At 43.6% G+C, this 21495-nt stretch overlaps 1 protein-coding gene across 4 annotated transcripts in view; it reads right to left on the reverse strand.

The window, feature by feature from the left end:
- Nucleotides 1-20369, reverse strand: part of LOC118511577 (CD166 antigen-like) — a 186478-nt gene extending 166109 nt beyond the window's left edge. For 3 of the 4 annotated variants that reach the window (XM_036054827.1, XM_036054828.1, XM_036054824.1), the window contains exons 1-2: nucleotides 20190-20369; nucleotides 16957-17715 (exon numbers count right to left, since the gene is read on the reverse strand). The gene's annotated coding sequence lies outside the window, so the exon portion shown is untranslated. The remainder of the gene's footprint in view (nucleotides 1-16956; nucleotides 17716-20189) is intronic. The other variant, XM_036054825.1, reaches the window with a different exon arrangement.
- Nucleotides 20370-21495: the final 1126 nt, after the last annotated feature.

Consider the following 21495-nt stretch of genomic DNA (forward strand, 5'->3'; position numbering starts at 1 on the left):
CTTCCAAGCGATGAGCATCCTCTCGCTACGGAAGCTGGAGGCAGACTGAATAGTAGTAGTAGTAAAGCGGATTTTTTGAAAATTGCATCCATTTAGCATGGGCGCCATATTTGGCGCAACGAGTACTCATTAAAGCAGCTGGAATCGAGCACAAAACAAGGCATGGTGCAACGTGAACATCACATAAAACATAATTGGCCAGTGGTTGTATATCCCTTCTGGTAGCATCAGTGGTGGGTAAATCTCTGGCTCTAATTTTTCTCTCTTTTTCCACAAACAAAGCTTTCTTTCAGTAGGGTTTTTAAGACCAAACTAAACTTTGAAATTCGTAATGTACGTACAGAATGCAAGGTATGTTTTCTGCTGTAAACGTCTCCTTAAAATAACATATATTGGAGCAAAAACAACACTCGCCACAAAGCCTAACATCGATGCCTACCAGCAACATGTAATGTAATGATTACATTTAACCTTCATTGGCACACGCACACGAAATAATTACGTTCGGTTAATGAACAGAAACCGGTAATTCAATTTAACGCCGATCCCTTTACCCCTTCTATGAAAACTAATCTGTACGAGCTGTGCCAGGGCAACAGTTCTCGTTAAGCAAACTAAGCGTTTGCTAATAAAACTGGTTTACCTAACTTGACGCAGCCCCGAGTTCATGAGTATTTTTAATGCCCAACAACCTCAACACAACACAACAATAACAACGACAACAACACCAAAACAGAGGACCTTCAAAACCTCGATCGACAAAACCCGAAAAAAGGGACATCAAAAAGGCATCAACAACCTGTGCACTGCCGGCCGAACGGTGGAGTTAATCCGACGGTTTTATGGCACCGTTACCAACTGACGACCCTTCTACTCATCAACATCAACACCTTGGTTTTGGCACCGGAAATGACCACTGCCCAGGAAATGGCCTCATCCGTGTGGGCAGAAAAACTTCATCACGAATCATTAGTCTCACAGCGACTAACGCTCACAAACCTGGGCAGAAGAAGCCGGCCGAGGGTTTTTGCCTTATTTTTACCCCACTCCCGGTTTTCGCATCCCGTTTGGCTGGATGAATCCCGCAAAGAAAAACCCTGGCCTGGGGTTGATTGGCAGGATGTGGTTTGGTGTGGCAGTCGGTACAATAAAACCCGGGGCCTCATCAAATTCCATTCGATGCCATTCAAATGCCATAAAAATCTCATTTAACCAGCGACAAATCGGTAAAAACGGGTCTCACCACCAGTGACAGCGTCCGATGTAAGGAAGTGTTTCTGTTTTTGACCGAATGATTGAGGAATGGCTTTTTCCTATTTGTTAGGCGACGGGCGTAGGTTTCTAATTGACGGGCCTGCATAAAAACCATCGGCAAAGGAGGAGCTCTTCAAAAAACTACTCATCAAAGCTGAGCAGAGGACATGTATGTGCTGAATGGCTTAATTAAACGGCTCGTGATGAGATTTCTTGTGGCAAAACTGTTTCACAAATGTCCTGTTCATCATCTGAATACGGAACGAGATTATGGTGAGGATTAGTTTTGTTTGGTTTTCTCTTAAGTTTTTGTTTATTTTTGTGTCTAACTATGACATTCACTCTCATTAACGTATAGATTAAAAAATAGAGTAATTCTCAGAATTTTTCCTTTAATCAGTTTAGAGTAAATCTCTATTCCAGAGAAAATGGAAAATTTCGAATAGAGAACAAATCCTGGAAAACCTGAAGTGGTTTAAGTGACTGTAAAATGTGGCATGAGCTGGCTTGGATAAAACTCACTATTGAGTTGCTGTTGACATCAGCAACGACCATTAAGAGATTTTTTCGGAAACACCTGTCAGAAGACATTAATCCATCACTCTCAGACCATGACCATGTACCAAATAGTCTTCAAACCTCATTTGTATCACTCATTAAAATTAACATATATACTAAAATACTTCCTACAAACATTTCCTTCTTAACATTGTTGTTGCTATACAAACGAAACTCAATACATAAGAGATTATTTCAGAACTCTGAGAATAATTAGGACCTCTAAGCTTTCATATAGGATGAAATTGATGATTTATCCTTTAAATGCCTCTTTAGTCTTTGTTTTCAATTTAATCTTGAAGCTTCATTTGAGTTGTTATCAGCATGTTAAATAATATTAACAGAATAAAAAAGTGATAAACAAAAAACATTTATTGCATGACGACCTTCAGTAAAATATTTCCAAATTATAAACCTTATAATACAATTCGAATGAATACGATGTTGTTACAATCATCATCGACAATAACTGAAACTGTTGACGTTAATGTTACTAAAGATTTACGTTTCCGCGTTCACTTGCTTACAAGATCCTTACTGGCGCATACGAAACACAACATTCTTAGCCCGTGTGTTTGGCCCTTGTTTTATTTATTCACATGCGCTTTACGGACTGGAGTTGTCGATACATTTTGCTCAGTTTGCGTTTTTCTTTGTATCTTTTTTCCACACACCATCCAACGGGTCAATGTTTGTCAACGGGCGCCATAACAATTTTATTATGATCACAGCCCACCAGTGTACCGTAAAAATGTTTCCTCCTCGGAACCATATTTCCCTCTTCATTACGGCTAACGACTAACTGCCGGGCTGCAGCAGCGTTCTTCGGGTTGCACGATCGCATTGAGCGGTTGAGTATTTTTCAAAGTTGAACGATCTGATGTACAATAAGGTCTAAATAGACTTTGTTAGATAACGTATTCACATTTATATTTTTGCTCTTAGTTCTTGAAAAGAAAAGTCTTTGTTCCATAACATGGGATGAGTTTTATCGAAACTGGAAACCAAGATAGTTTGTTCGACACCAACAATTTTAACTTTTTTTCCTGTTTCTGCTACACTCTTCAAACACTAAAACCTAGAAGATCAGCCCCTTTTTGGAACAATGATGTAATCATTTATTATTTTACGGTTTGCCATAAACTTACGATTCGATGTAACGAGTATACGGCTCGCTTTAACGATAATCAATAAAATGTTGTTCCACCTCTAAATACACCTCTAACCCCTACCATTCCCATGAACATCGCACCACAACAACAAAACATTGTCAGTATAGTTATGTTTTCAAGGTGCAAACACCATTGGCAGGGTTTCGGAAAACTCACAGGGCACAGGGAGAAAAAAAACATGCGAAGCGTCGACGAAAAGGACACCCATAGACACAACATCTAAAATTACGATCGTTTGATGAAGGTTTCCGTTCGCATCATGGGTTCCCATTCACTACGAGCGGACGGAAGTGTTTATGGCTGATCAAAGGCAAGCAAGTGTTTTCCGGCCGGAAAACACATCATATCCACTGGGTGTAATCGATTGTGCATGCGTGCCGGGCATGATTGGACCAGGAATCGACACACATTATAGGAAAACGGATAATCTTCCTCGTGCTCAGATTTGATGGCAGCTCGGGTCAATGAGTGGCTAGAAATTGAGTGATAACGTAAGAACGTAAGATGACCGGTGCTAATTGCTTGCTATTTTACAACCGGCACCATGCGCCTCCATCGTCTACGGCCTACTATGCGCCTCCATCGAATACGAGATACCATGCGCCTCCATCATGTATTTCAAAATTTAAAGAAATAAGAAAAAAAAATCCATTAAATCTTAGACAACTACTGCTCCTTAATGAAATGATAAAACTCTTACAACAGTACTGTTTACACCCAGCATGCTTTCCATTCTAATCGCTAAACACACAACTAAGCTGCGATAACCATTATCAAGATCGTTTCACAAAGCAATACATGAAAGAAGGAGCACTTTCCATTCATCATTTAGTGCACTGGCTAGTGGCCGAGCGAGCAATGCATAATTGAGACATAATTTACTGGCTACCCAATTCGACTAATTGCATACAAACTGCACTATTCTTTACAAATACATCCGACACATGCACCACGCGGCCAGACCGTGCATGGAACGAACGGGAAATGAAGTCTAAAATCGCTATCAGAATGAAAACATTTCCCGACCCCCGGTAGCCACACACAACCACACGCGTTCTGCATACACATCGAACCATTCAGCATCGTGCATCGTCCGGGCGAATGAAACTGACGAGCGAAACCCTGTTTCCTTCGCACGGGTCAGAGCCACACGCACGGCGCGCAACCGATTTCCTGTTCAGGGAAACAACCTCGGGATTTATCGTGAAAGCGAAGGAAATCATGCTGAAAAAGAGTCAAACCGGTGGTACCTTCTAGCTTCTGGGTTATCCGATCCCAGGTCGTGGACTCAAGGTGGAAAATATATACCGTGCCTTCACCGTACCCGACCGGTGGACGTGTGGATTGTGAGCTACAGCGTGCACCAATTAACTCCCTTACTTTGCGAGTACGAAGCGCAACGGAACGCCAACCATCCATAAACATATCAGCAGGAATGATGCAAACGCTTCGCCACAGAAAACATTATCCTATCAGATTTCATCCTTAACGAGCTGGGGCGGAGTGCGCATATATCTTGCAGACTACTCGCAGTGATACGTTTGCTTGATTTTAAGTTTAAGTTTTAATAATGCTACAGATATGGAGTCTTTGTAACTGCTGATGTCGTGGATGCCAAAAATTAACGAAAATATGGTGCCCTTTTCAATCAATAGATCAGAAAAAAATATCTATTGCTAGGGCAATAGCTCGTTTCAGCTATTACACAACAACCACTACCCCTAATGCCGGTATCACAGATCCCTGCCCACATTTTTCCAAAGAAATGCTCCACCCATACCGAGTAACAACATGAAAAGGTGCAACCAAAAAAAACGAAGAATTCAAATATCAAATACACTCCCATAAGTAACAAGAAACTTATTCCACTCGTCGTTTCAAAACCCGAAAAAGAGAGAGAGAGAGAGAGAGAGAGAGAGAGAGAAAAAAACGCTCAATAGGTGTTCCTACACGATTCAACCACGCTCCTCAGCATTCCGGGAAGGTTCATCGAACGACACAGTACTTTCATTCTTTACGCCCTTAAAGCTTAGGGCGAAGGCTCTCACTTACCTATACGTCAAAACAGCCACCAGTTTGGAATGGTGGTAGCGTGGTAGAAAAGTTTTTACATTCCTTTCCTTGCTCCTGCGAGCAGTGTCCTCGTCCATTCGCCGATATCTACAACTTGGCTGCAAATCAGTAAATCGTGGGGACCACACCATTCGCGAGTAAGCCACAAAATTTGAACCACTTCTCACAGAACTCGGAAACATGATGTAAGGAATTTTTCCCCGCTTTCCTTTTTTTTTGTTGGCTCTTCCATTTTTGTTGGTAAAAATGGATTTCCGCCATCCCGTATGAAGCACACGTTCACGAAAAACGCATAATGGTGAGTGCTGGTGGTGAAGGAAAAGGCTGCGAGATGGTTAAATTCGCTAAAGGTGAAGCGATTGGCGAAGGCTGAGTGGTAAGATTCTATGGCCAGCAACGGAGCACCATGATTGGTACGATTCTGACAGCTGGCGTTAGCAAAGTCGTACGACAAAGTAACAACCTTTGACCGAGAACGATTTCAAGTAGCAAGAATAGGTCGTAACAGTTTGCCTGTTGTTATTGGTAGTTTGTGCCGATGTTGTTGTTCCCGCGCAACCCGGTGCTCTGGTCTGGTGAAACGTCTCTTGCTCTAGTTCTGGTACAAGTTTTCCCGTGCTCACCCATCCCGGGGATGCCTCACCCGTTGTGTGTGTGTGTATGTTTGGTGTATGTCCTCACGCATCCGTCACGACGGTGGTTCGGTTGGAGTGGAGCAGTACTGAAAATTTCCATCGATAAGCAAATCCGCACAATAGTTGGCCTTGTTTCCTGTGCAGGTGCCGTTTGTTAGCCAAACGTTCAAACTTTCCCACCCTTGAACCCTCGCCCGGAACTCCCCCCTCCCGGAAAGTCACCCAGCCCTTCCTGCTACACGTACACAAAAGACTACGCCATCCAGTTCCGGCACTCGCAAGGATCCTCCGAGTCGAGTTTGGCCGGGTTTTACCGCTTCCTGCTTCTTGTCCGCCAAAACCTGCCGTCCTCTGGGCAACCGAGCACGTGAAGTTTTGTCGTGTTTCAGGTTGGATTTTCAATTAGATAACAGTTGCAAGGCGCAATCCAGCGCTACAGCGGCAGCACTTTGGCGAGTGCACAGCTGCAAACTTACTGCCATCAACATTTTCCAGACGACGGCTACGAGGACCACGAGGACGATATTAACATTTGACTCTGATTTGTATATCCACTAATGGAAATGCTTTTTGGTAGTGAATAAAACAACCCAGAAAGTAATTTGACTACAGGAACAGCTGCAAGACGAAGCAGCGCGAATTGATTTTCTGCTACAAGCATTCAACAAGGCTACAAACATTCGACAGCAGAGAGTAGGAAGGTAGACAACAACTATTTCCAGTGAACTTTTATATGATCTGATTTTGTGAGTTAATCCTTGGACTATTAATTTAATTCTCGTCATTATTATTATTCATACAATTTTTGATTGACTACCATATTCGTAGGTTTGAGTTTATATTTGTTTCGCCTTCGCACATCACTACTACTCATTAGTTCATACATCACAGAAAGAAAAGTACTGCACAACGAGATGGAATGTGATAAAACCGTCAAACACCGAGTACCCGGGACTTAACCGGAAGAATGCAAAAAACTGCAACTTAAAACTATTTTCTGTACTCCATTTTTTCCCCACCAATGCTCTCCCAACAAAAACAGCCACCGAGCCAGGAAAGAAAAAGCCACTGCCAGGGACCGTGAGTAACTTTTGCCTCGGAAGAGGAGCAAACGTTCGCGAAAGTCCGGGCTAGAAGCGGTGAAAAATTGGATTATCGTGAAACTTTAGCGCGACTTTACCCACAATGCATGGTACGCCTCACGCCTTGCCTAACGTTGGCGCTGACATTCAAACATCCACCAGCCACTAACAGCTTCAGTACCCATTTCCCCCGTCGTCGTCTTGGCCTGTTTGTTATACTCCCCGGTAAAGCATCATTACGCTCTAAGACTATGGGAAGTGCAGTAAGCCAAACAAAACAAAAAAAAAGGCTAGGAAAGCTGGCACGGCTACCTTCACCAAGCAAGGCGTTGGCAGTATTCGCACGTATGCAACATTTCCGTGTTATTCTTTCCCGAGCTTGCCTGACCATGTGCGCCAAACCCCGGTCGATGTGTTTCTTGATCGTTTGATCGGTACAGATCCGGGTGCCTCAGGACGTGCGGCGTCCTAAACAGTACCGTGGGGAAAGTTTCAACTTTAAATGAATCTCGGCACTAGTTAACTCCCGCCTCGCCCAGCAAAGCGTGGGTAAGCCGCTTTTCTTTCCCCAGGTTTTGGCACGAACGCCCAGTTTTCTTATCCGGCAAAAGTTTCCAATTGTTGCACCACGCGCGCTTCTCTGGGCGCTTAAACACACACTGTGCTGCAGTTTACGATGCTTGTCAAGCACGCGTGCTCATGCCACCGACCAATAGGACTTTCGATTCGGCTCTTTGGCCACGACTTTCGTGTGTGCACACACATGTGCCTCGGTTTGTATGTTCGCTGCGTAAGCAGGACAATCGTTTCGGCCCCACTCGCTTTCGTTCATCCCGCTTAGTGTTACCTTGTTGTTGAAAAATTACAGTTAAATAGTTTCTAGATTGTTAATGAAATATTTACCTCCCGCCAGCGGCACTCCCGGTGCGAGTGAACATCATGTTTCCACCCTAACCACACCTTGGGTTACCTTTCCATAAGAGCTACCAAGTATGCCCGCAAACTGGCTCATAGAAGGAGCATTTTAAATCAGACAAAGTATTTCAAGAATGCTTGTTAGACAGCACAACCTCCCGGTAGTCACGGACACAGGCGGTGGTCGGGTGCATAAGGTAAAGTTTCTTGCGTACGCCCGGCCGCACACACACGGCCACACTTTCTGACGAGCACGGGCTCGGAAAAAGAAATCGAGTGGAGTCGAGCACAACTTATGGGGCGCTGCGAATCGCCCAACGAGACACTTCCGCTGCGCTGTCAATTTGATTCGAAATTAGTTGAAAATTAATTTCAAACTTTATTCGTTCGTCTTGTTGCAAGCCGCACTCACACACACACCTGGGCAAGTCAATAGACTGGTTATAGTTATGAACTAATTAGTGGGAAAGGGAAGATGGAGAGAGAGAGAGAGAGAGAGAGAGAGAGCGAGAAACGATTTTAATAACAAAATTACCACTTTGTCTTTTGCCACAGCGAGAGCCACCGCATTGTTAGCCGCTTCTGATAAGCATGTGCTCGGCTAGTTGGCAAACATTAAGTGGAAGTGTTTATGCTTGTGAAACCGGTACAAAGTTAATTAAAAGTGTGCTGTGTGTGCTATTGTTTCATATTTTTCTGTAGACTATCTCTATCCGTTTTTCAGTGGTTTTTATGATAAGGCGAAAAGTCAATTATATTCGATATTTTTTGTTTTACCTTAAACTTTATCACAATAACTTGACAAGCATGAACAACATATTTCTGAGAACATTTCTGAGTGTTTGAATAGGAATAAGTCTCTCGACTAAAACATGCTGTTTTCCAAGAGTTTTCGTTGAAAGCATTTCAAATAAGACTACTGAGCTTCTAAAAGGAATAGTCTCTCGTCTTAAACTAGACATTTTCCCAGAGTTTACTATCCTGCCCTTATAAACGGGATGCTCCCTTAGCCGAACAGTTCGAAAATTTCCACAATTTTATAGGCCACATCCCCACATCGGATTATGGACTGTCACGTATGCAGACACCTGACAAGCCTTTCATCTCACGGGTAAACTTACCATCAAAGATCTCTATCCGTTGTTTGATTCACATTCACAGAGTCAAACTACAATCCATGTCCTTGTCCCGTCCCCGGGGGCACGCCTAGAACATCATCGACAGTTTTTTTTTCTTCTTTTGCCCCCAGTAGTCACCGAACCGTGTACCTTTCTAGCGAGTTTTCAGCTACTCCACTCTTTACTGGTGGCCTTAAAAGACGCTTTCAACAAATGCCAGCCAGCACCGTTCGGTTCGATTCGAGCTTTTCTTAAAATTGTGCCCAGTCCCAGTTGGCGATTGGCGTCAAATCCGATCGATGATTTTGCTTCCGTCACTGAAATTGTTCCGTGAAATGCCTTTCTTTTCTATTCCGGACTCTTTTTTTTATCCCTCTGTGCTGCTTTTTTCTATCCCTCTTCTTCTTGCCAGATGCGCTGCTAAAGGCGCCGGCTAAACTTAAAGACAGTCAACAGAGGTAAACGAACAACTTTGAGACTTTCTTGCTGGCTTGCTTGCCTTGCCTTGGAACCCTACCTTACACACTGGTTTAAGGTACACTCTGGGGATCATGGTTCGCATAAAACAAAAAGGAACAATTCCATCCTCGGTGTGTCGTTTGCGGAAGAAGCACCAGCCGAGAGAGAGAGAGAGAGAGAGAGAGAGAGATTGAGCGAGCGAGCAAGGAGTAGGTGAAATAGTATAACGCACATGAAAGTGCGTCTAGAAGCTTTGAGTAACATAAGGATAATAGGAGGGTTCACACACACACACACACACACACTCACGCACACAACAAAAAATCTTCCTTCTTATCCTTCCCGAGTTCAGGGCAGCAAGGACGAACCACCACCGTGTTCGTAACACATCAAATATCACCGAGCTGTTTTCGACCATTCGAGGGGAACCATACGGGGCACCCCCACCATTGTTAGACAGTCCTTGGAGGCCTGGTGGTGGTGGTAGTGGTAGTGGAGTGAAATGGTAGTTGCCCTTTTTGAGTAGCATGGTCGGGAACGGTTTGACTGGGTTTTGGGGGGTGAGTGAGAGAAGAAAAATGAGCGTAAGTAAAATCACCTAAAAACTTTATCGTTCGTTACACGTTGTAACATGGGTTTGACCTTGCGCTCTTGCGATGTTTGTGATTCTGGTTTAGTTTTATTGGGAAATTCTATTGCTGGAATGTTCAGGACCTCAGCATTGCAAACATTATGTATTAACGTTCTGATTCTAGAATATCAAGCTCATGAAGGAAACGTAGAAAAATACAGTGATGGGGAAGGAAAATATTTGATTTTAACAAGGAATTTCAGTGTTTTCAGCTTACTATCGACAGTCCAAATATGAGTCTTAGGAAACTATTTTAAATTTTGAAATAAGTATCTGGATGACGACTTTGAATATGATGTCTGATACCACGAAATGTTAGATTGTCAAACTATTCGTTATTCAACTGTAAGATAATTTAAAGTAGCAGTCACATATGCCTCAGAAATATAGACTCAGTCCAAAGCTGACGAATTTATTTCAGTTGAAGCTCAGAAGGCCCCTTATATGTGAAAGAACAATGGGTAAAAGACTCGAGAAGGCCCCCCCCTGACAAAATTTGTTAGGCGCTGTAGGATTTACGCCTAAAGGTATGCAATCCGCAGTACACGTTGCGGAAGCTTCACAGTGAGCTTTCAGTGTGCTTTCAGTGTGGTCAAAATTGGTTGAAGAAAGTCGAATAAAATATTGTTATTATTTGATTAAAATCCCCTCTCCGCTAACCCTACCATTCATTTTGGCTTATAGGGGCTTCTTACTAATTTTCGGTCGCACTAGGGGTGAACAATCGGGCCCAAAACATGCACGGCGTTTTCGGACGGTAACGGAACAGTAATTCGATGAATACTTGTTACCTTGCATTGATATTCAGCAAAGGAGGAAACATAAGAATATCATAATCACAAACCACTTGTTACAATGTATTGTATCAAGTTCTACTCGCTGTCTATTAACAGTATTAAGGAACAATGCACAATGTTTACATCAAATGGGTTTTGACCATACAGAAATTCCACTGTACAATAAAAATGACAGGCCACAGTGCTGCACACAAAAGATTCTAGGGGGGGCCTTCTCGAGTCTTTTACCGAACAATGGATGAGCAGCAAACAATGACGAGCTCTACGAACTGTAAGGTCAACTCTCCATAGGGCAGAGAATAAGACTCGCTTATCTTCAGTGGGCTGGTAATGTCATGAGAATGGGAACGGACTACCCAGCTCATATGTTTCCAGACCTACAATGTGTCTGCCAAAACCGCGAGCGGTATGGAAGATTTTTGTACTAGACTAATACTGCTAAGCGGTCTGGTGGTTGAGGCGGCACCGGTCTTCACACAGCGGTAGAACAGAGATTCAAAACCCATCCAGACCGCCTCCCAGTATCCAGGGCTGGCTACTTTTCTACGGGTGGTAAAATCAAGTTATCGAAAGCCAGAACTGGCAGGCCGAGACCTCTCGAGGTTGTGCCAGTGCCAAAGACGGAGAATAATACCGCCAAGCGTTTGTAGAGCCTAATAAGTCCGTAAGTAAGATACAAACTGTTTACATTCAACTCAACTCATGCCAGAGAATGTTTTAAATTCTGAAAAATATTTTCCCACTAAAAATGTAACCTTCATTTTTCCTTTAAGGATTTTCTTTCCCTTCAATATCACCGCATTGTCATGAATGATCGCGAATGATGCAAAATCCATTCCAAGGCTTAGAAATGGCCCGAGGCAAATGGCAAAACAACCACACCGCCGAAAGACTGCTGACGCTGCTCAGCCTTCAGGAAGGAAGCGTTCACGCATTTCATCTCCTCTTTCCACTCATTTTTCCCATTTTATTTATTTATTCTTCTTTTTTCGCGCGTGCGGTTTTTTTGTCCGCTTACCGCGACTTGCTGAGTGGCTGAAAAGTCGGATCGGAACTGATGTGGGTTATACGTTATTTGCACATGTACTTTACTTTTCATTTTTCGCTTATCCAACGAGCGGTATCGCGACGAACGACAGCTACCCGCCAATATTCGCGGGGATGGTTGTGCGAACACAACGTCGTAGAAGCTAAGAATCGTTAGCCCGTCGCCATTCTGCATGCGTTTCATTACGAGTGTGTGTGTGTGTGTGTGAGTGGGGGCGAGTATTTTTTTCTCTCCCTCTTCTTATTATGATATTTCAGGCACACTTTTGATACGCACTTTGCGGCGCTAAGACTCACTTGAAAACCGCCGAAAAGCTCTTGCGTATGAGTGGTATAATATCTGTCGGCGGCTCACTCTCACTGGCGTGGTTATTTTCCAACTTTTGCTCTGGCTCTGGGTTTTTTTTTTCTTTTTGGTTTTGTTTGCTCCGGTTTCATTTTCACATGCATGTTTTATTTGGCTTTTTCCTCTTTGTGTTTTAAGACCAGCGAAAGCAGGCATTTATTTACGTCTGACACGAGATACATATTTATTTCCACTTCTCACTTACATTTGCAACGTCAGCCCATGCTGTTGAGCCTAGCTCAAGCTTGTTCCGTGACTGACAATGGAAATAGGCTTTGGGTGTAGAAATTTTTTGTTCATACTCGTAGTAAGATGGAGTGTTGTACGGTGTATCATTTTCTATGACAGTTTAGTTAATAGTTGTATTTTGGCGCTTTAATGCAAAACGGAAACCCATAAACATCACATCAGCTTCAAGTAAGTAAGCCGTACAAGATGGGGGTGGTAAGTTTCGGGATTCAAATGTATCTTAACATGTGTGTCGGGGTCACATGTAGGATTTTCATGGATTGTTTTATGCATGTTATGGTTTATGAGCTTTGCTCAAAGGCATATTTTAACTCTAACACAAATTCATTGCATGCGTGGTCACTTTCCTTTAAGACTTTTATGTCGATCTACGGAAGACAAAGAAATGGGCGGAAATATTGTTATGTTGGAGTCGTATATTGCTCCAAAATACACAATAAATATAGTTTGTAATATTTTCGTTTCAATTATGATAGTATTGTACGATAAATCCGCCAAAATAAGCGTCTTTCCTTCCTCTTTTTATTAACGTTAGGTTTAGAAATTAAGAAAATCTGTTCGATTTTTTTCAGAACTAAAACTGCTATGAGCAAGTGAAAGTAATCGCTGTACCTTATGCAAAGCTCACGGGTAAATTGATTTTATCAACCAGTAAAAAGAACATCCTGCAACTTCTTCTACGTGAGTTATGCTAAAACTTACACCATTATCCGTGACCCAAACGCTAATTCAACACATCAAAAGCCATTCGGTTATCCAGTGGCACCGACACTTTGGCCAAAAGCAGGCGCCATCGTTTATTCGGGTGGCAGCAACAGTCAACAACAATTTAACCACCATCGACCACACCAGCCACCAGACCGGCAGGCCCACAACGCCACAACTCTCCACCGAAACCCATCACGACCTATCGTTATCGCAAACGGCCATCGACAAATTTTCCACAACATATAATTCTTGAAAATTTAATTCCCTTCCCTCGTTCGTTTCTTTTCCACAGCAGGTCGCGCCGTCTCAACGTCTTGACCCCGTCGCGCCATTCAAGGGCGGCGGTAACGAAGCAATTCTGTGCACTTGGGGCTGCTTAAATGCCACGGTCATACCATGGCCTCAAGGAGATATCCATGATGTCGCCCTAACGGAGAACAGCCCTGGCACAGAAAACGCTAACGATCGTGCAGCTATCTCGCTCCATTTTTAGCTCTTGTGCCCAATGCATCAAGACCAAACGCAACGCAACCTGCACGAACGAGATGGCACTGGTTCTTTTTCACCATCAAATCGGGGACACCGTCAGGACACCAGAGTTCAAAACTCTAGACACCTTAAAATAGCAATAATAATAACAATAATAGCAAAACATCTTAACTTCCCCGACCCCATGGGCCAGCTTCTTCGGCACCCCCCGGTACCGATCATGGAAGCCAACTTATCGCAATCAATTTATCTGGACTGTACTGGAAGTTTGGATTCTTTTCGGTTCTTTCTATTCCACCGGTGAGGTGGTTCCGCCCGGGCAGTTTGTGTACCTTCTTCCAATCCAATCCTCGCGAGACCAGGGCGGTGATTTTCGTCTAACACAAAACAACAGCACACACGGTAAAAAAAACCTCTCTCACCACAGCGTTACCAAACTTTGGCCGTGCATTTAGAGCGTACAATTTGGAAGAAGAAAAATGCCCGCAACCACACAGGATTGCATTTTCCGCCCCATTCGGCTACCATCGACAGGAAGATAGGTGTGTCTGAAGCGAGGTGTTATAGTACGGTGAGAAGCGAGGAGATTGGCTTGATAGAGGAGCTAATGCAAGAACCTGAAGCGCAAAGTTTAGTTCGACGTTCCAAGCCGAAAAGTGGCGAGTGCGAGTGCTCTCACTTAATACACCGTCGCCCAGTTTGCTCGGTTCTGTCGGTTGCTATCTTTCCTTTCCTTTGCGCGTGAAATCTGTTGCCGTGAGCGCAGTCTTTGCCCCACGCTCCTGAGCTGATAAATCATTTGGCAATGCTTTTAATGCTAATCTCACTCCCGGGGGCTTATTACCTACCGGCGAGCTTCTGCTGCTGCTGCTGCTGGGCAGCTTCGGCCAATCCGATCCTTATTCCGCCACTCCAAATCTTCATCTATTAGAGGATTTCATAATTTTCTGGTCGTTTCGCTCAGATAAACGGCACAACTTTGGCCGCAAATTACGAGATTGGTGAAACAAGAACACCGTAGAACACATTTTATAGAGAGTGGAAAAGTAATGAGTTTTTTTTTTCTTTCTCCTTTCTTGGTGCTGTTTCTCTTTTTGTTCAGCAATCAAGTACAGCTTGCTAGTTAATTTGGTTGTCCGAGAAATATCGCACCATTAAAGACGAAAAGAAGAAAAGACAACAAAAAAAAGCTTGAGTTGGGGTAATTATTGCTCTTTTTTGTGGTGTTTAAATTCATACTAAATTATCAAAAGAGAGAAGTTTGGACCTTGTCCTTCCATTTATGGGACCGATGTCGGTGTCTTACTCTGATTCGACAATACAACCGTAAGAGGTATTCGCCAGCAAATTGCTTGTCTTGATCTGTAGTATTGCGTACGGGAGAACATGCAGGATTTAAAACCACGTTCTGTCGTTTGAAAGAAAATCCCCTCTTGCTCCAGGTTAGCAACTCTCAACCTAGAGTAACGCAAAGGCTGCAACCTCGAAAGGTCTCGGCCTGTCATTCATGACTTTCTGTGGCTTGATTTTACCCGTAGCTGCATAGTCCACTAAACGAAACATACGCAATGGGCTCTAAATGTATCATCTATTGCAGGTTACTGACTATTCTCATTACAAGCTGTAAAGGATCTCCTCAGTAGTTGAAAGTTACGAAAAGTGCTGTGAGGTACATTAATATTGATATATTCCTACAGCTCAGACGGTTCGATCGCTTCTATTAATATTTTAGAATTAAATTTGCATAGGGTAACGTCTCGTTACGATAGACAAGAATCTACATAATGAAAAGATGTATATCGCAGCACAAGATAAAAAATTTGGGTTTAAATTTAAATTTAGAATCAGTTCGATTCTAACGTCGAAATTTGACTGCAATCAGGAAGAATAAGATGTGTGGCTCACAGAATTATATAGATTACCTACGAAAAAAAGTTATTATTTTCTAGGCGCTTTCCATGATGTTATAGAAGCAATGTTTCTCAGTGGATCTTGTTGTCCTAGATTATTTTCAATTCCGTAAGATTACTGCACCACTACAGTCGCCTGTCTGATATGTTGCAATTCAACAAAAAAATACTAATAAAACCATACAGAGGTCCCAAGTTGCTAACCTGACGATCGACTAGTTACCCTTCGTAAAATAGGATATAAAATACTCTCCGAGGAAATGTTCTTAGAGTAAAAATAAGATTTTCCCACATTATTGCTTTGATTTCAACTAGTTTTTTATGTATAAATTTGATCTGTCCCTATATTATCCTCAATTTAGATTTGTTTGCCCTTCCGATCCATCCAGCTCAAGTTTCCATCCCAGAAACAAAAAAAAAAACATCTCATAACCATAATTTGGATCGATTAGATCGAGATGCCGTTTTTCCAGCTTTCATCGATGCGTTTGTCACGCAGCCATACACCACCCGTACAGCACAACAGAGGAAAACACAAGGCAAAATCAATCGTGCTGCAGCAAATTCCTACCACATCCTCTTATCAGCTATCAACGCAATTGGTTCGTGACGGTGCCGCGCTCTGCAGACCAAACGGTGGAAACAGACAAACGGTCACCGGTCCAGGGCGGGGTTTTATTTCGCTTTCGCACAATTTCTTGCCACGAGATCGATCGTACTCGGACCAGCCAGAAAATCCCGGAGAAACGGAGCAAGAAATCGTTATTTCCTTTTTTATGATTATTATTGACGATGTGATGATAACAGCCTATAATTCATGACGCCTTTCCGGGATAACGGACTCCTTCCGTGCTACCGTGGTGGTGGGAAACCCATCGCCCAGCAGGGAAAGTGCCAAACCGTTCGCTCCCTGTGTGGGAAGCTGTGGGAACGCCGGATGCGAAACGTTCGATGGTGCGGATATTGCCTACGCTTCGGCACATTTCCGATATTTCGGGCTTGTGTTTTGAGGTGGGTGAGTGCTTTTTATTTGTTGTTTTGTTTTGTGGCTCACCCGCTGGTATATTCATGTCGATCGGCACGCTTCATTTGTTTCCTGAAACGTTTTACACCCACCGTACCATCGACGCGCTCGGTGCGTAATCAAGGAAAGGAAATTAGATAACAATATTTCTATTTCAAATCGATTTGATTCCGTTTTTTTTGCTGGACTTGATGTTCGACACAGCCTTCTGTTGCTCTTGGGCAACAGTTTGGCATGGGATAAAGTTGCATTAGGGATGCGTGTCTTATGAGGATGGAATTGTACAATTAAATAAGATGAATCTAATTCGCCTTTCTTTAAGGAGAGTAGATGACTGTTCATATGGACTTTCAACCTTCCTCGCCATACGCCACTACCACGCAAATAGTAACCAAAATCATACGGAGAAACCCAACCGCTTAAATACCACCCAACACTACACACCTTGTACCCTGTGCCACAGACTCATTCTATCCAAGGGATTATTACCTTTCGCCATACGCGCCGTTACCACCGTCAACGGTTTAAGGTTCGCCTCGGCCCAGAACCGTGACCGTGACGGTTTTCCTTTTTTCCACCTTGTTTGGCCCAGATCCAATCCGCCATGATCCGGTGCACCTTCGCTGAAGCGCCACCACCGTTACCACCGAAACCGCGACACGTTTGGCCAATCAGCACTTGTATTAATTAAATTGCCTTTTCGTAGGAAAACGGGGCCACGTTCCACGGCGACGAGTCACACAAAAACGCACAGCACAGCACACATGCACCACAACAAATTCCACCGGAATAACAGCAGCAGCAGGAAACAAAATCCACAAGATTTTCCCGGTCTCCCGTCGAGTGGCCGCACACTAGCCCATCGACTCGATTTTCGCGTAGGCTCTGGTGGGTCGCGATATATTCATACTTATTTCTCAATCCTCACTTTGATCGACTCAAGCGTGTTGTGTTGCGGTACGCATTTTACCTACGACCAGTACACTGAATTTTCCCCGCGTGGATCGTGTACGAGTTTTCCGTGGAAAAGCATCATACGCACGCATCCAAACTGACACCGCGGTACTGGTGCCTACTTACACACACACACGCACAAACACACATATGAACACGAAAACACTCTTGCACGCGTGTATGCGGGAACCAATTCTGGCCGGCAGCTCACTTCACTTGATATCCACTTTTGCCGTTTGTTGCGCTTCGAATGACTTGCATCGGGCTAAAGTGGCCCACGTCTCAGGTTTCACGCTGGAAAGGGAATCAGGTATTTCAAAGGAATTACTATCGCCGGTGCGCCAACTAGGTCGATCGATTCGTGGAACATGAAAATATCACATGCAAATGCCCGTTTTATTTGGGATGTTTTTTTTTCACTTGCTTTTCCTGCAAGCAATATCGCCGAGTGGTCCTGGTACGCTTAAAATTCTTTCGGCAACTGTGACAACGCTTGAGGTTGTCTTCGAAAATTTAAAAAAAAAAACAGACTGCCCCAAACCAAAACAACCTTTCTGCTAATCAGAGACTCAATTCTCGTTACTACACTACGAACAATTGCCACTAATCCTTACTTGAGCTTTATGTGAGAATTTCCTTTCCAATTTTTTTCTTTCTCTCCATCACACCAACCTAATAAAGACATAATGGTTCATTGTCTGGCAGCAATAACGAGCTCAACAATTTCCAGCAAGAAAAAAAAAGAAACCGAGCCATCTTCACAGCAGGATAAGCCGAAAAATGGAAGATACACAAAAATGTCTTACAATTCCCTTTTGGGAGCGAACCGGAAGTATTTTGTGTTGTTGTCAAAAGAAAGCTAACGCTAGGCAACACCACATGCCCGAAAAGAGAAAAAAAAAACATTCCTCGCATCGAGGTATTCTGCTAAGAAGTGTGTCCGTTTTTGTGTGACAATTTTCCAACAATTCCACGGTCCGCCCGAAACCGATCCCAACGTGCTCACAACAGATTAGTGTTGTTTAATGAATTTAATTAATCCTTCAGTCTACTTCCGTCGAAGCCTTCTCAGAAAATGTGCATTGCTTTTTTCCAAATTGATTTTCCCTGTTTGGCTAGGGTGAGAAATTAGCTGATTTCCTTGCTGCAAGTTACGATGTATGAGTGTGTCTTTCTCTTTTTTCCGACCGTTCGTCGATTTAATGTCAAGCTGCAACTTAACGACGCGATTTAGCGCCAAACGCTGAATAGAAAACCACCAGCTTGAAAAAGCACAAAATAAACCTAGCATGTCTTCAGAAATATGCTTCCACCCGAAGCAAAAACAAAGCGGAAAAGACATCTCATGCAGATTATCCCGCACGGATTCTTTCTTCGGTTCGCTTTCCTTACGTCATCTTCTTGGCACTGCTTTTACTGTGTGCCGTGGAAACAATTGGAAGACCTTTTTTCTCACATATATCCCCACCACTCATTTACATTCGTACAATCCAAGTCGGGACGCGATCAGAAAGCTAGCGAAAAAAAAAACTTCGCCCAGAAGTCCCTGACAATGGTGCCGGCAGCCAATGCGAAACAGAAGCCATGCAAAAGTTAAAACGAATAAAAAGTTGTATAACGCCCAGCAGCCGAAAGGCGAGAGCTGCGAGAAAGCAAAATATTGCAAATTTTCCACTGGCTTGAAGCTATCCACCCTGCTTTGTTGCGATCGTGCCCCCGTGTCCGTTGCCCGTCAATTAATCAGATTTAATTTGACGAGATTATTCTTTCTTGGGTTTGGAAGCTTTTTTCTTCCTTTCTTCTTTGGTAGCTTCACTTTTATTTCTCATTTCCGCAACCGCTACCGATCTGCGCCAACAAAACGTCCGCCTCCGTGCTCATTACTTGGGGCGCTTCGAAATCCTTCCAACGTTTGAACTTCTGCAAATCCTCCCCGGAGGACCGGTCGCCGGTACTGCGGAAACATACTTTGATGGGATTCAACGCTGGTCCCGGCTCATTTTGATGGAAAGTTCCGCCCGTAGCCGGGGAGTCGCTCATCTAATGCGCCGGGTCGGCTATTTCGGTGTCAGCCGACTCGAGAATAAACAACAACAACAAAAAAAGCCACACACTCACGAAAAAGGTAACGAAAAGCCACATTTTCTAAAATATATCGGCCTGCAGGAAATTAGAACTTTGAATCAAAAAACTCCCAAGGCCACGTTCGGTTGGTCAGGAAGCCGTTTGAAGATTGTCGATACGTCTCTGTCAGCCCACCCATAACCTAGCCGATAGCTTAAAGGATCTTCATGCCGGGGAGGAAGACTTCACTTTGAACGTCTTTCAAAAGCTCCAACAAGGATGTGTTCAGCTAAATTAATCTTAACAGTTCGATGCTTCCGATTGCCCACGGCCCATGTTTAGTCGGCAGATTTGTTCCTAAAATCGAACCCCCATCTAGTGGGATTCCGCTTCATTCCATTTTTAGCATCCGGTCCAAAGCTCTAACACATGCGAAATAATTCCAAACAAGGTCCTGGGCCATCACAGTCACTGATCCGTTTAAATCAGAGTTTCTTAGCACGCGTTGTTCGAGCTACCATTCTCAAACACTCATTTGCGCACAACGCACTGTGAGATAAATCCGCTTCACCGCACCGGGCAACACTTGGGACGCCCTTTACCAGCAACACACACACACACGGGTCAATGCGTAGTTTTACACCTTTCGTTGACGAATTCGCCACAAGCAGCAGATCACACAGAGAAATCACATTATTACCAACCATTACATTCACACCTGCCTGCCACCAGGCTCAAGCCTTCTCGAACTTCCCGTGTTCGGAAACGATCCCGCACGCACCCTTCGTGAGGTGTAAAACGATCCGCGTAACCGTAACGCACCGGACGTCCGTCAAACGTCAAACCGCGTATGCGGATCACACCCGACCAGTGACAAATTGATACTGAAGCAAAAATCGGACCCCGCTTCGGCATTCCCGAGCGAATCGAACGCAAACCAACTGCACTTCTCTCGCGGCAGCAAAAACTGCGGGACGCGGAACCATGATGGTACACCGGAGGCGGAAAAGTCAGGCTGAAGCGATGTTTCCTGCGGCCAAGTCTGGAGATTCTTTTCACACCGAGACATCCACTCTTTTCTGGTGTTGAGAAAGGATGACAGAGAGAGAGCGAGAGAGAGAAAAGTTGGTTGTTTTACCGATATCGTTGCAGCTCACCGTGAGTTCATGGTGAAAATGTGCTACACTGCTAAAGAAGTTTATGGGAAATCTTTCCGGCAGATGGAATGACTGGCACTGTTATCCAAATCAGTGCTGAAGCTGCGCATGCGCTTGGGTATTTTGAAAGGATGTTGCTATAAGTTGGTTCACGAATGAACTGCAGGAGGATAGGGATATTTAAAATGAACATAACACAACGGAAATGAACCATTTTTGATCCCGATTGTATCAAGGATGTTGCATTGGATGTCATATTTTGGATGGTGGGGATGACGGGATACTCAAAGTGAATGTGACTGAACCGAAATACTTGGTAGATGACCGTTGGGACGTTCATGTGGCGTGAATACAGTCGTGGTGAATCGCTTAATATCCATGCAATCGCTCAAAATATTTCAATAAAAATGCTTCAAACGAATATTTTCTATCGTCAAAAATAGAAGGCTTCAATGAATATTTGACATCATTTTTAGTAGCAAGTTTGATAGTAAATAACCATCAATAGTCGAGTCGTTTCATTTCGTTACTGATTTTGTTGAATGAATACGCCAATTTTACGAATAAATCAAAAACAATTTTCCAATGCTTAATTGATACAACCCGTAAGACAGCCATCCCAAAAAAATCTTTCGGTACAAATAAGGTAAAAACGCTTGCTTCCCAAGACGGCCCGGAACCCGCGGTAAACATCTGACGTGCGGGCCCGAAAGGACCTAAAGAATTAAATCTAAATGCCTCTTCTTTCAACCGAAAAGATCAAGAGTGACTGATAAAAAAGTGATCCCGTTCGTTTCGGTGCAGCATCCGGTACATCCGCTTCGGAAGAGCGTTCGGAACGCGACAGGACACT

This window comes from Anopheles stephensi, chromosome 3 (assembly GCF_013141755.1).
Source record: "Anopheles stephensi strain Indian chromosome 3, UCI_ANSTEP_V1.0, whole genome shotgun sequence".
Lineage (NCBI taxonomy): Eukaryota > Metazoa > Arthropoda > Insecta > Diptera > Culicidae > Anopheles > Anopheles stephensi.